This window comes from Dipteris shenzhenensis, chromosome 18 (assembly GCF_047967505.1).
Source record: "Dipteris shenzhenensis isolate YYH24624 ecotype China chromosome 18, Dip_SZ_1.0, whole genome shotgun sequence".
In the NCBI taxonomy this organism is placed as follows: Eukaryota; Viridiplantae; Streptophyta; class Polypodiopsida; order Gleicheniales; family Dipteridaceae; genus Dipteris; species Dipteris shenzhenensis.
Window position 1 is genome coordinate 52,899,603 of NC_141613.1, and position 14,904 is coordinate 52,914,506.

Here is a 14,904-nt window from a genome sequence, read left to right on the forward strand (position 1 = left end):
CATTCAAGTGTTAAGTTGGCTAGAGCACAACTCATGGGGCCTTTGCCTTTCTCTTGTGACAGATGATGGTAGGTCAAATGGAGAGGGAGAGGCCTTCTCTTGCAATAGCTCCGTCCATTTTTCCACCCCACCATAGGACCCTAGGCAGGCAAAGGCTTATACTGGGGTTACTTAAGGTTACAGACAGTGGGTGCATGAGGTGGCCCATGATCCCCATCCATTAGGACTATCTCTTGGAATGTTTGAGGACTAGGCGGTGCTCATTTCCACTAGGGGAGGAACATCATCAGAGAGAAGCTTCACAGAGTTCTTGTGGGTGGAGACCTTGATTTCTTATTCTTGCAAGAACATCATCTTTCATATTCTTGCAAAGCCAGGGGTGGGAGGATTCTTCAGGGACCTAGCAGGACCTTCCAAGTGCCCACAATAGAAGAGGGAGTAGAATAAGGAGGAGTTTGCATCTGTTTTGTAGAGCCTTGGACACATGTCATACAAATTAGGGCATCCTATGGGTTATAGTGTTGGTTGCTGAGGTTGCTATAGGATTTTGTTCCATTTATACCCCTAACAAGGTAGCACATAGGACAGATTTTTGGACCATCATTCATCAAACTCTTCCCGTTGCTGATCATTGGTATATTAGAGGTGACTTCATATGCTGGAGACTCTAGATGAAAAAGGGAGAAGAAAAAGTAAATATCCTTAGAGGAGAGGAGCACGCAGCTTGGGAAGAGCCCATTTTCCATGCGATAGGATACAACCATTGGCATCTAGCTGAGTTTGGCCACTCACAAGAATCCCTCTCTTCTCTAGGTGGGACAAACAGGTGGATTCCTATCAGTTCTAAACTCTAGACCAGTTCTATGTGGATGAGTGGGCATGTGACAAAGGAGAGATGACTAGCATTGTTCTAGGTACTACTTTCTCGGATAATTCAAGGGACTCTAGATAGGATGGGCTTTTCGATACAATGGATAGCAGGGGGGTCACCACTCTACTCCTCAGCACATAGCCAACTTTTAGTTAGCGGAGCCCGAGGGGATAGATTTCATATAGCCATATCAATGAGATAGGATGTCCCTTGGCCCCTCTTCTTTTTCTAATTATTGCAAAGGTTATGTGCAATTTATTGAGAGACAGAGGCACAGGTGTTCGTGGCATCAAGATGCCCAATGCGGCTTTGGAGGAGCTTCTTGATGCAAAGTTTGTAGATGATACGGTAGTATATCTTGATAGAAGGCTAGACAACTTCAAGGCATTTGCTTCAGCCATGGAGGTGTTGTGCCTCGGTTCGAGAGGTTTTATCAATTGGCACAAGTCCTACGGGATTTGGGCAAGTGATAGACCACACCCAAACTAGAGACTACGGGATTTGGGTTAGTGACACAATATACCCGGTCTAGAGAATGCATAGAGATTTTACTTGCATGCCAGACAACTTCAGGGCATTTCTTTGAGCCATGGAGGTGTAGTGCCCTGCTTCGGGAGGTGTTATCAATTGGCACAAGTCATACGGGATCTGGGTCAGTCACAAACCACACCCAAACTAGAGACTACATGGAAATTTTACTTGGGTGCCTAGAGGGATTGCAGTGTGATACCGAGGATGTCATGTAGGGATGGACATCACATCGGAGCAGCAGTTGGCACCACTACTTCTGAGCATTCGGAGGAAGCTCTTGCATTGGGGAGCTCGGCCAAGCTATCCTTGGCAAGTACAGTAGTGGTTGCCTGCTTTAATTGCTCCTATGTGGTTCATCAGAACTTGCATCAGCAAAGTGATCAGAAATTTCATTTGATTAGGAGAGGATGGCCACTCGACTAAGGCAGAGGTGGCTTGGGACATCATTACATAGCCACATTAAAGGACGGGCTAGGCATTGTGGACCCAAAATGCTAGAGCAAAGCATTGCTTATGAAGTTTAGTCAGAGGCATGCGGTAACACGGAGCCATGGAAGGAGCTAGGAGGCCCTTGGGAGCCCAGGTGGATTTTTTTCTAGGATGAGGGCTACTCGCTTGGGTAGGAGCTCAAAGGTGAGATTTGCAACAGCAATTATTGGGGATTGGGATACACTATGAGAGACACTTTATTAGAGACATCCGATGCCGTTCGAGGAGTGGAGGCATCAGCCCCTCCTCTTCAATCACCTTATCAAATCGGCGACCGGACAACCATTGGGGAGAGACCCAAACTCTCCTTGGGAGGTTTTGCTTAGACAATGGCCAACACAGTGGGAGAGTGGTTTCCTTTCATGGAGTTGCCCCCACTTGCTCAGAGGGGAGGATCACAAATTATGATAGAGGAGATTGAGAGTGTAGTCTCGGAGGACTGGAGAGCAACTCAAGAGCCACATGCGAACCAGCCATGGCAATGCATTGGCACATATAGGCACTCTCCCAAAAAAAATTCTAATACAGGCCTGGTCAGTAGAACTCTTGCGATATGTCTTTATTTAAGGTGCTCCACGTCCAAGCCATTACACAACAAGCCTAAACCTTCCCGCACCTCATAGTAATGCGAGTCATAGCTAGAGTGAAAAAACTTGCTGATCCAGTTTATCAAGCACGTTTATGACATTGAAATGCCCCTTTATTGTCCATCCGAATTGCCGAAGAGACCGGAACAAAAAACTGTGTGCTGCTCCATGGTGTATAAGCTTAGACCACAAACAAACCAGTGGGTCTAATGCAAAGTTCATCATTCAAATAATAATAATTTCTGTCCGACACAGAAATAGTTCGAAAGAAGAAAAAGAAATTAAGAGAAAAATATGTGTGATTCCTGTATGTACGTTAGCATCATCGTAAATCGTAATAAGCGACTTTAGTGAAAATAGTGAATTTGCGTTGCATCAGAACGCATCCACTCGAACTGTTCACGTGCAAAGTCTACTTGATGTAGTGTTTATATTAGTCTGTTAGTAGATTGAAAACAAAATGGATCGAAGTTGGATTGAGGCTTATACATGCAATTTTTGTGCACATAGCTAAGTGCTGTTGGTTACCTTGTATAATGAGAAGAAACCAATAACAAAGATCCAGAACGAAGTGATGTGGAAAATGGAAGTGATCCAGACCACAAAAAAAACCAAGCCGATCTGTAGCATGAAAGGTTGATGCTGAAAGAGTTTCCGGAATGGCGGCATGTTGCAGTGTGCTCTTAGGAGCGATCAAAGAGAGGGCGATGAATCTATGGCAGGATTCTGATTCAGGAAGCTGGCATAAATGTAGCAATCGTTTGCATTTTTTGGAGATTGGATGGAAGTACGACGAATCGATTGTGGATATTCAAGTTTGCCCTTCCTTTGATTCAAGTTTTGGTCGGTGGATTTGTGCATCTTGCGCACATCCAATTCACAAGGCCACGTAGGAGCCAGATAAAAAACACGCTTTTATTTGGCATGACAATTTTGTATACCAGCTGACGTGATAGATGAAGTAACAAGAGAGATTGTCAATTTATGTATTATTGGCCTAGCCCAGTGGGTCCTGAGAAAGGCCCACCCAAACTAAGGACATAAACTGGAAGGAGTTGAAAAAGTGGTAGCCAAGCTTGCCAAGAACCAAAAGGAGAGGAACCTATAGTGGACTTGTCACTGTATTCACACTTGGTTCTACAATCAACTAAGCTAAGAAAAGCTTCATCAAAGCAAGTCCCAGACCAAGATAAGAGCCACTGAGTACCTTGAGTTTGGAGATGGGAGACCTTTCACAATATGAAGGTAATTATACTATGGTTGAATTATTGAAGCTTGTCCCTTATTCTTGAGAGTTCTTCTTGTAGCAACTTTGAGACAAGGAGGAATCACCCCAGGTCATAGATTCTCTAGCTAACATTCCAGTCATTCACACACCAGTAGTGGATGAGGAAGTCCCAATCATCACTATCAAAATCAAAAAGTAAAGCATACCTGGTGTGATCAAGGATGGTGGTGAGTTAATATTATCTTCAAGGAAGTGGCCAAGCATCTATAGCTCAAGCTCTTGAAACCTTGTCCCTTCTGAGCATCCATTGTAGATTTCATGAATTGTTGAGCCCAAAGGTATGCTTCCAGATGTTGTAATCACCATCCAAGAGTACATTATAGAAGCTCTTAGTAAAGATTGCACTTTAAAAGGGAAAAATCCCAATTTTGGCCTTTAATTTTTGGAGCTTTTTTGTCAGGTATGTGTGCTACACATTTCAATATTTATAGAACTAGGCTTTTTAAGTCGCTTATCCCACACAAATCCTGTGCATTTACTAGTCATTGCACTAATGAGACTGGCAGAGCTACACTAAAATGCCTTTATAGAGCTGAAGCCACAATCACGTTTGCAAATACGGCGAGAAGAAACACAATCCTATCAAAAACTCAAATCACCATAACCAGAAAACATCAAGAGAATACCATGTACCAATAACTATCAATAACTATCAAGAATACAAGATCACTGAAGCATATAGCAATTAACCTTCTAAGAATCATTGACTCATAAGGAAACCCCTCTAGGATCAGATAGGACCTTGCTTGCCAAAGATTGATTAGATGCCAAAGAGCTTTGAATGGATCCTCGAACTGCCACATCAACACCTACTTAGCCTTGTGATTTCCCCTTACGGCCTTTAAGCCTTAGAGATTTTCATCCTTTACTTTATCCACTCCTCAAAATGAATCTTAAAAAAGAGCATGATCAACTGCCCTCTTCCAAGCAAGAAGATGCCCATGAACTGAGCCCGGCCACCCTTCTTATAGATGGCCAACTAGTAGGTGCTTTTCACTTGCTTTACTTCTCATCCCTTGCTTTTCCATGCAAAAATCAAGTTGTGGATTGGTGCTTTTCCCATCATCAATAGGGACCATCCCTTTCCTTGTGGCCCACTCTTCATGAAAGGTACTCCTTACCTATAGTCTTTTTTTAAAAAGTACCGGTTCATCTTCAGTGCCTTGGTGGTGGCTCACTTCACTATCTCTTCCTTTGAAAGCACACAGTCTTCACTTAGTTCACCATTTGTCCCATGTGCCGATGCAAGATCCAAGGTCCACATCCAAGCTTTGATGGCTATACAATCATCTCATCTGCGACAAGGTTTTCATTATTTCCTGCAATCAGGGTTCTCCATACCAACGAATTTTATTTATAAAAAAGCATAGTCAATACAAAACATTGTCTCAAAACATAGAGGAGGCCATTGCCATGCTATTCACTAGCTATCATCTTCTACCCTAACTGACTAGCTGCACATGTGCCTATCAATTCTATTTTTACCTATGCATAGGTGTTCCGATATGTGATCTCTATGGCATGTTTCTTCTTATACAAAAAGATATCAGTGCACAAAAAAAGCCCATCAGCATTCTTTACCTAGAGTGGTTTGCATGGAGCCTACCTTGTCTTTCCCTCTTCCTTTGCATTTGCTCAATCCTATCTTCTCTGCACCTTCATGCGCAACATGTCCCTCTATCTTGTCTTCCCCTCTTCCTTTGATGGGGAATTATACAATACTCATTTCTTTTGGGAAGGCCTTTTGGATGAATATCTTATATTCATTCACGTTGTCGTATGTGTAATATGTATCCTTATCTCTTGAGATAGAGGGACTTATCTCATGGAGGGGGAAAACATGGAAAATAGCTATTTTTGTTATGCTTGCAAATGCACCAGGGAAATAGAGAATAGCACCCCATGCTCTAGACCTCATGGTGCTATTTCCCCTACCCATTGATGTGACATTTCTCTAATATTGATGTGATATTTTGAAAAAACATCCAAATTGAGCTCTTCCAAGGGGAAAACATCCAAAATAATTTCCCTCCTTTTCCCCCTCCATGGCATAAGCCAGAGAGAGAGAGAGAGAGAGAGAGAGAGAGAGAGAGAGAGAGATTATTATTGTTGACATGTATCAATTAGGAACTCCAAGGCCATCATTGGTGCGAATGCATTTGGAAACTTGGAACCTAGACTACATAATGTGGAATGCCAATACTTCAAGATCAGAATGCCAAAAACCTGGGAACAAGATTGACACTTCAAGCATAGTGGGTTCACAAGGAGTGAACTAGACCATGGAACGTATATGAAGAGAAATGCAAATGCTCTCACAATCATAGCACTCTATATGGATGACCTCATTATAGCATGGAACACAATAAGTTGATCAAGGAGATTAATGCCAAACTTTACAAACAATTTGAAATGCATGACATGGGATTCTTTCATTACATTTAGGATGTTGAATGAAGATTGTGTCATAGTCATGACCACAAAGTTGAGTGAAGAAATGATTTAGGCCATGTACCAAACAACTTCACATGTCTCAATCACCACCTCAAACTCATCCAAGGTGGAAAAATATACAATGTTGACATTGCGTGGGCAAACCATATAGCAAAAGAATGCCTCATCCTTAGGTCCAAGATTTTTGTAGAAGTGAATCCCCCACCAAGTTTATGGTGTCACACTTGTTCCATCTACGGGCATGTTGAAATTAATTGCAACATCTCAGAAGAATACCAAAGATCGACACCATTGCAAAGCTAAGATCTATTGTTTTAATGATTTCAAATGAGTGCAAAGTAGAATCATAGAGTTGTACATCATAAGGCTAGTTCAACCCAACAATTGAATCTTAATGGGCCCTAGATGGTCTCAAAGGTGTAAATACAATAGATGAACCATTACTTGGGAAACTTTTCTAGTGGAAAATTTGCCCCATAAGTCAATATGTGAATAGTCGTTTTGATGTAGGGCAGCCCACATTAGGATTTACTTTATCTTTTATCATCATTCTCTTGTTTACTAAGAAAGGTTCATGCTTGCATAGCCAATAGGCTAGAGTCTCTTCCCCTCTTCAATGTGTGTAGAGTGTTTGAGCTATGCATTCACTTTGACATGGTATCATACCTATTGCACACTTCAAGGTTCTTCTCCTTCCTTTTTTCCCCTTGGCAATATTTCCATAGCTATTGCTTACCTATGCTACCTTATTACTACTTGGTGTATGTCTATATCATTATTGCATCATATTTTTCTATGAATGTATCTATTTAGGTATCATTTAATTTGTGCTTTATAATAGGAAAACTAGCCTCACTATTTCATTTTTTCAGCCCTCAAGAAGCCATGTAGGTACTATGAGATCATTGATTCTCGTATGAACTATTTAACAATTGGATCACATGCTTATTTTAGGGCTCCATCACTAATTTTCTTTTTGGATGGCTTGATTCTTGATGTCATAAAAAAACAAACCTCTATTCAAATTTAGGGAGTTATTAAGACGAGACTTAAATGAAGAATAAGACCCAAGCCCCTGTAACTACATTAACATAAAGCATCAAAGCAACATACACGACACTAAGTAATAATCCTTATAGATAAGAGAAGTCTCATAGTCACTTTCCATCCATTGAGAGCAAAAAACCTATGCTTGGGTCTTCTTTCAAGAGCATCGAGGCAAGTTTATATGGAGGGAATGAAGGAGATTGCACTAGTCTAATGCTCTATTTTAGTTTGTGAAGGAGCACCCAAGGTACGATACCATTTCAATTATTAAAGCAGCACCCAAGGTATGATATCATATTGTGCTTTTCATATATTAACACTCCCAAAGAATGAGTCCCATTTGCTTCATCTTGTTCCTTCATTCTGCGTATAGTTTGTAAGGTGTTCAAAAGAATTTGAATTCATCGCTCACTCCCAACGAGTTAGGTAGATTTGTACCTTATAATTTTTTTTGTCAATGGATCTCCACATGGCTTATTGAATTTCTTTACTAGCATAGCACCCTCTTATAGGCAAGAATTGTGGGTCTCTTGTGCTGCTTGAAGAATGTGTTTCTTCTTGAGCCTCTATTGGTGGGAGATTATTGCTGAGCTTATCTCAAGCTACCTTGATTCCCAAGCCTTGCTATCATCTCTTGTTAAGGATTGCTATCTTGCTTATTATGTAGCTTCAGATGCTCTTGCTTTGGTCACCTTATGTGTCTAATAGAGCTAGAATATGGGCATTGAGATGGAACTTTTGAGGTAGTTATGGGTTAATAAGTAGAAGGAACGTACATTGATGTATTGAACTAGTGTATACAAACCCATGGAAAAGCCATGGAAGAATCGGTTGAGTTGTGTGTATCCACCTAGAATGTTTGAAATAACTAACATACCACCAACTTATATGCACATAGATGAAAGGAGTGTGAGTTTTATGTAGCATCCATGTAAACTTGAAATTAGACTATATCGTGTAAATGAAAGGAGGATGACTTATATGTGCCCTATACCTAAAATTATAGTATATAATGTAATTATAAACAACTAACATTAATTTACAAAGCTATTGGTCTCATAATATGTGAAATGTAAGACGAACTTACATGTACACTCATAAACTATAATATCTCAATTACTAAAATTAGAGCACTTATGTGATCATAATCCCTATCAATGAGAGAAGTCTCGCCGTCACTTTCCACCCATTGAGAGCAAAAAACATATGCTTGGGTCTTCTTCCAAGAGCATCAAGGCAAGGTTATATTGAGGGAATGAAGGAGACTACACATTGATGTATTGAACTAGTGTATACAAACCCATGGAAAAGCCATGGAAGAATCGGTTGAGTTGTGTGTATCCACCTAGAATGAAGGAGACTACACATTGATGTATTGAACTAGTGTATCCACCTAGAATGAAGGAGACTACACATTGATGTATTGAACTAGTGTATACAAACCCATGGAAAAGCCATGGAAGAATCGGTTGAGTTGTGTGTATCCACCTAGAATGTTTGAAATAACTAACATACCACCAACTTACATGCACATAGATGAAAGGAGTTTTATGTAGCATCCATGTAAACTTGAAATTAGACTATATCGTGTAAATGAAAGGAGGATGACTTTTATGTGCCCTATACCTAAAATTATAGTATATAATGTAATTATAAACAACTAACATTGATTTACAAAGCTATTGGTCTCATAATATGTGAAATGTAAGACGAACTTGCATGTACACTCATAAACTATAATATCTCGATTACTAAAATTAGAGCACTTATGTGATCATAATCCCTATCGATGAGAGAAGTCTCTTCGTCACTTTCCACCCATTGAGAGCAAAAAACATATGCTCGGGTCTTCTTCCAAGAGCATCAAGGCAAGGTTATATCGAGGGAATGAAGGAGACTGCATTAGTTTGATGCTCTATTTCGGTTCGTGAAGGAGCACCCAATGTATGATACCATATTGTGCTTTTCATATATTAACACTCCCAAAGAACGAGTCCCATTTGCTTAATCTTGTCCCTTTATTCTATATATAGCTTGTAAGGTGCTCAAAATAATTTGAATTCATCACTCACTCCCAACAAGTTAGATAGATTTGTATCTTACAAGCATTCTTGTCAATGGATCTCCACATGGCTTCTTGAATTTCTTTACTACTAGCATAGCACTCGCTTATAGTCAAGAATTGTGGGTCTCTTGTGCTGCTTGGAGGATGTGTTTCTTATTGAGGCTCTGTTGGTGGGAGATTATTGTTGAGCTTATCTCAAGCTACCTAGTTAATCAACTACCTTGATGCCCAAGCCTTTGCTATCATCTCTTGTTTAGGAATGATATCTTGCTTATTATGTAGCTTGAGGTGCTCTTGCTTTGGCCACCTTATGTATCTTGTAGAACTAGAATACGGGCATTGATGGAACTTCTGAGGTAGTTGTGGGTTAATAAGTAGAAGGAGCATATGTTGATGTATTGAACTAGTGTATACAAATTCCATGGAAAAGCCATGGAAGAATCATGAGTTGTGGGCATCCAGCTAGAATGTTTGAATAAATTACATACCACCAACTTGCATGCACATAGATGAAAGGAGCGTGAGTTTTATGTAGCATCCTTACTATATCATGTAAATGAAAGGAGGATGACTTTAATGTGCCCTATACCTAGAATTACAGTACATAATGTAATTATAAAACAACTAACATCATTTAAAAAGCTATTAGTATCATAACATGTGAAATTTAGGATGAACTTGCATGTACACACATAAACTATAATATCCCTAATACTAAAATTAGAGCATTGATGTGATCATAATTGAGTAACATCCATTTTGAAAAAGGTACTAGTCTCCTCTTAATCTCCTAGAGATGGTCACTCTAACAAATCATGTAACGCATGCAAGAATGTACACATTTAAAATACCCTTGTATTTAAAATTTTACATTTTTTCTATAATTGTTGAATTTGGATTTAAAAGTCCACTTAGTACATGTATGGTTTACTTTAATTATATTGGACAATTTTTTTTAAAACTCCTACTGTTTGTAAATGACCCACAAGTCACCCATCCCCTTCCATTAATGAGCCTACTATCTTATGTATTGTGTAGAGTGACCACGTGGGATAGCCTCATGACATATGAAACCTTTTTCAACTCTTTGTCATAAATCGATCCTACTAAAGACCACAATCAAATTAGTGATACAGATAGAAATCTCGAGGAGATGTGATGAGGTGGTCACTTTACAACTTGTGCCAATTCATTTTTTAAGTGAAATAGGTTTCGAAATAATGTTTATTTTCACTCAAAGCATTTTTATCACATGGCACCTTTTCATCCAATTTATGAGAATGAACTCAATGCATAAGATGAAAACACTTACAAGTAATGCATAGCATCAAGATACAAGTAAACAAATTAACCTAGCTAGACATGAAATAACAAATGTCATCAACAACTCATGGGAGACCCTAAGGAAAAATGACTTTGCCTAAGGGTAAAGAAATACTCCATTGTTTTTCAAATCCATGTCTCGCAATCCAAGAAGACTCCTAGAAAAGTACATGCTACCAATCTTATACTCTCTCTACCTTAGTGAAATGAAGAGGTTTTATTTGATTGGGAGAATTCCAATAAGGAATGGGATATCTCTACTATATGGCAGGCTTCTAAGAAGTCTACTCATAAGGTATTTTCTGTAAACAATGTTAGTGTTATGCTTGATAACGTTAAAAGGATCAAGGAGATGTTAGGAAATAACATAAATTTTATGTGCCTCACTAGATAAGCACTTTTGAAGTAAGAAATGCATGATGCAATATTTGAGTTAGCTAGAGATGGAATCTTGTGAAATTCTTTAAGAATCTCTTGTATTTGATCGGAAAATACATTAGTATGCTAGAATTTGCATCTTCATGTAGACAGCTATCATCAAATATTAACTTAGGGTTGGTTATGTTTATCCCCAAAAGACTTGATAGGCTTCAGACTGGTGATTGGAGACCTCCCACCGCATTGAGTATTGTATAAAAGATTTTGGCTAAAGCCTTATGGGATCAATACATAGGTCTAGAGCTATAAATCCATAGCAACATGTGTTCATATAGTTGAAGAGAGAGATTTTCAAATTTATGCTTAGCAATTGACCATGTCATGTTGAAGAGGTGCTGATGTGAGGGCTCTTTTTCAAAATGTATCGATTGCCATTATGTTAAATGGTGAGGTTGTGGGCCATATGCACCTTGAGAGATTGATTTGAAAAAGTGTTTCCCATTGCCCCAATGCATTTTTCCCTTGTCACAGAGAGCTTGAAATGCTTGGCTAAGTCCTTGAAAAAAGAAAACAAAGTGGAGGGTTAGAGGAAAGCAACTAACTATGCAAAAGGCTACTCATCGGTATGCCAAACTAATTTTTGACAAGATTCCCTTTCAACATTTGTCTTGGCATTCAACGTATGAATCGCTCTCACAGTGTGGCATAATTGGTGCTCTTAAATATGGGTTCAAAGACTTCGGAACTCCTATATTATTTGTCATGAGAAAAACCAAGCATCAAAGAGGGCTAGGAGGTTATTTCTCCACCAATGTCATAGTAAGAACATTTTGAGTGCAAGAGGAGTTTGTAAGACATACCTAGAAAGTTTTGAGATTAAAAAAGAAGAAGCTTACCTACACCACACTCACGCACATATGAAAATGGGACTAAGATACAACAATTCAGTCAGTTCATTCCTTGTGGGGATTTAAATGAGCAAATGCGTGAAGCATGGTTTAGATGAGGTGGCGACCAAACCCTCCTTTTGGGAGGACTGTTTGTGCTATGTGATGTTCACACATGGCAAACATGTCCTTGGTCATTTATGTTTGGCAATTTTAATGTGGGTCCCCTTGGAAGGTTATTGGCTATTGCATAACCCTGCAACTCGTCGATTTTGTAATTGGTTACTCGTATCGTGACTATTGCTTGGGGGACGGGGTTGTACTGGACAAACTCTCCTTGCATTTCACATGTCCAAGCATATAGTCTTGTGTTATGTACCCTTTTGCATGGATGGCATCCAACTTTGTCTTGAGACTCTTAAAAATTTGCCAAATATTGGGTTGCCTAGAGGTAGCTTTCAGATTCATGGCTTGCCCCATGGGAAGGCTTTTCTAGAGATTTGTCTTTGAAAGGGATAATTATTTTGTGGCTTTTTCTCTTGACTTTGTTTTATGGAAAATTCAATCATTTGTCCACATGTCCTTCCAATTCAGATATGTGTTGATGACATGAGATATGGCTCATGGAAGACGTCGTCTACTCGCGATCAAAATATTTCACCAGAAGTTTGCATGGCTCATGGAGAAAGCCGTCTGCCCACGATTGGAATATTTTGCTATAAGATTGCATGCGGCTCTATAGCGCCACTATGCTATTATGAGGCGAAGATTGTTTGTTTAGTATGTTGTTGTGTAGTTCTTTGAAGGGGGAAGCTGTGGAGGAGAGACGCTTGCAAAAAAATTCGGCCCTGTAGTGCTCAGATTTTGTTCTGGAGGGTTGATATTGCATGCAATGAATATCCAAGGTAGGCATTGCATGCCGAGGTCAAGTATACAAATGAAATCATAGGCGATGGAAATAGATAATAATGCATTCTAGCATAGTGTACTCATGTGACTTCTTCATGAAAATTTTCTTTCATTCCATGTTTCTCAGTTTGGACTTTGTTCATGACTTCTACTTCGGTCTTTTGCCCCCGACTTCATGGCATCGTTTTGCAGAGATGCTGAAACGGGTTACGGGCAAGGACATTGAGGATAATAGTGATGATGCAAATTCTACCATGAACCATGAGCAATTGCCTTCATCTCTACGTGGCCTATTTTGATTTAGCTTTAGGGGTTCAGAGGTTGATTGTTTGTTGTGCATGCATAACCTCGTGCAACGAGTTGCCCATCTCAACTAACCAATGACAAACTGGAACAAGTACTATGAGTTCTCTTACTTTTATTACTTATGTTGGTGTTCTACCCAAAAAATATGTGCTTATGAAGAATTATGCGATTAATAAGAGTGCTAAGTAAGATCTCCAAAAGGCATCCCAAGCTAATGCATGGGAGGCCTACACAAAAGGTCGATAGTTGTGATTTACTTGGGTTTCCTTGATTCGGTTTTGCAATTTCATAATGGAGTGTGATTGACTCTTAGGTTCGACTACTGTGCAAGAGTTTATTACTCGTAGTGTTTGCAAAGAGTATCGTTCTTGTGTTTGAGGGTTGATACATAGTCTGACGGTTGAAATTGGAGTACGAATGACCGCTATGTTTGGATTTGCTAAGTAGTCTGGGGTGTGAAAAGATTGTTCTTTGCAATTTCAATCGTGGAGCTATTGTCGAGTACATTTAGGTCTTATTTTTGGAATATCTCCTCTTTGAATGAGGCAAACAGACTGTCATTCTTTTCAAAATTGTGGTCAATTGATAACTTGCATGTGCCAATGTTGTGCTCGTCTACATGGTGCAACAACGTGGGGGACTTCAAGGACAAAACAATATCTGTCGCACCTTTTGAAGGCTTCATCCCATTGAGCATTTTCAAAGAGAAGCGTTGCGAAGAGCTTGCTTTCCCCACAATCTTCTATGGGCAACCAAGACAAGATGCCTTGCCCGAATGAACATCATACCAATACATAGCCCACTGGGAGCTTATTAAGGACCGACAGTTTAGCCGTTCAATAGAGAATCAATTTTTTAAAACAACGAAAATACTAGTTGCACATGTTCTCTCATCCACGTGGGTTAGCATGAGGAAAGGCAAGTTGCAAGGCAAGACCATCCTTGTAAGAGATGCTGTCCAAGACACGAACATTGAGTGCCTCTTGCAGTCGCACATAGGCTTTTGTGACTTCATTTGCATACTGACATCATCTGACTACAAGCACAAACTGCAAAAAAACCTATTCGCAATGTTGTGCCAATTGGGGGCCCCATCCTTTTTGGTCATGCGTTCACCTATTGCTGAGAAGATGTGGGAACCCCTTGTTGCAAGCTTGCACAAATTGGTTGCATCCATGGGATCATCATCAGTTCCCATTGATGGCATCGCCACTCGTGAACTCATTCACCTTGACCCCGTCACAACTGCAAGGTGTCCACAAGTCCAAGCTATGAAATGCCTACTAAAAAGAGACCCTACTATCTTAGGCAAGGTCATTGATTTCTTCTTGTGACCACGTTCCAAAATTGAGGTAGCCAGCATGACCATGGTTTACTATGGATTGAAAATGCACCAATCCATGGCGAAGCACCTAACAAAGCAATAGAGGAGTTTGTCAACAAGCACATAACCACATACATTTCAAAGTTTGCCTGTGAGCCGAAGGACATCCAACTGCAAAAGCATAGGAGTACATGTGAGAAAAGGCATAAAGATTGTCGATTTCACTTCCCCCAGCCACCAATGAGAGAAACAAAAATATTAGTACCAATTGAAGACAAAGGAGCTAGACACACCCTGAAGATCAACTACAACCGGATTTGTCATGCCTTGGAAAATGATTGCATGCACTTCCAACGTTTTGACATGTTCTTAGACACGCTAACACTTTTAGAAGAAGAGTACTTAAATGCAATATGATACAATGTCACACAACCTATGCTCTTCA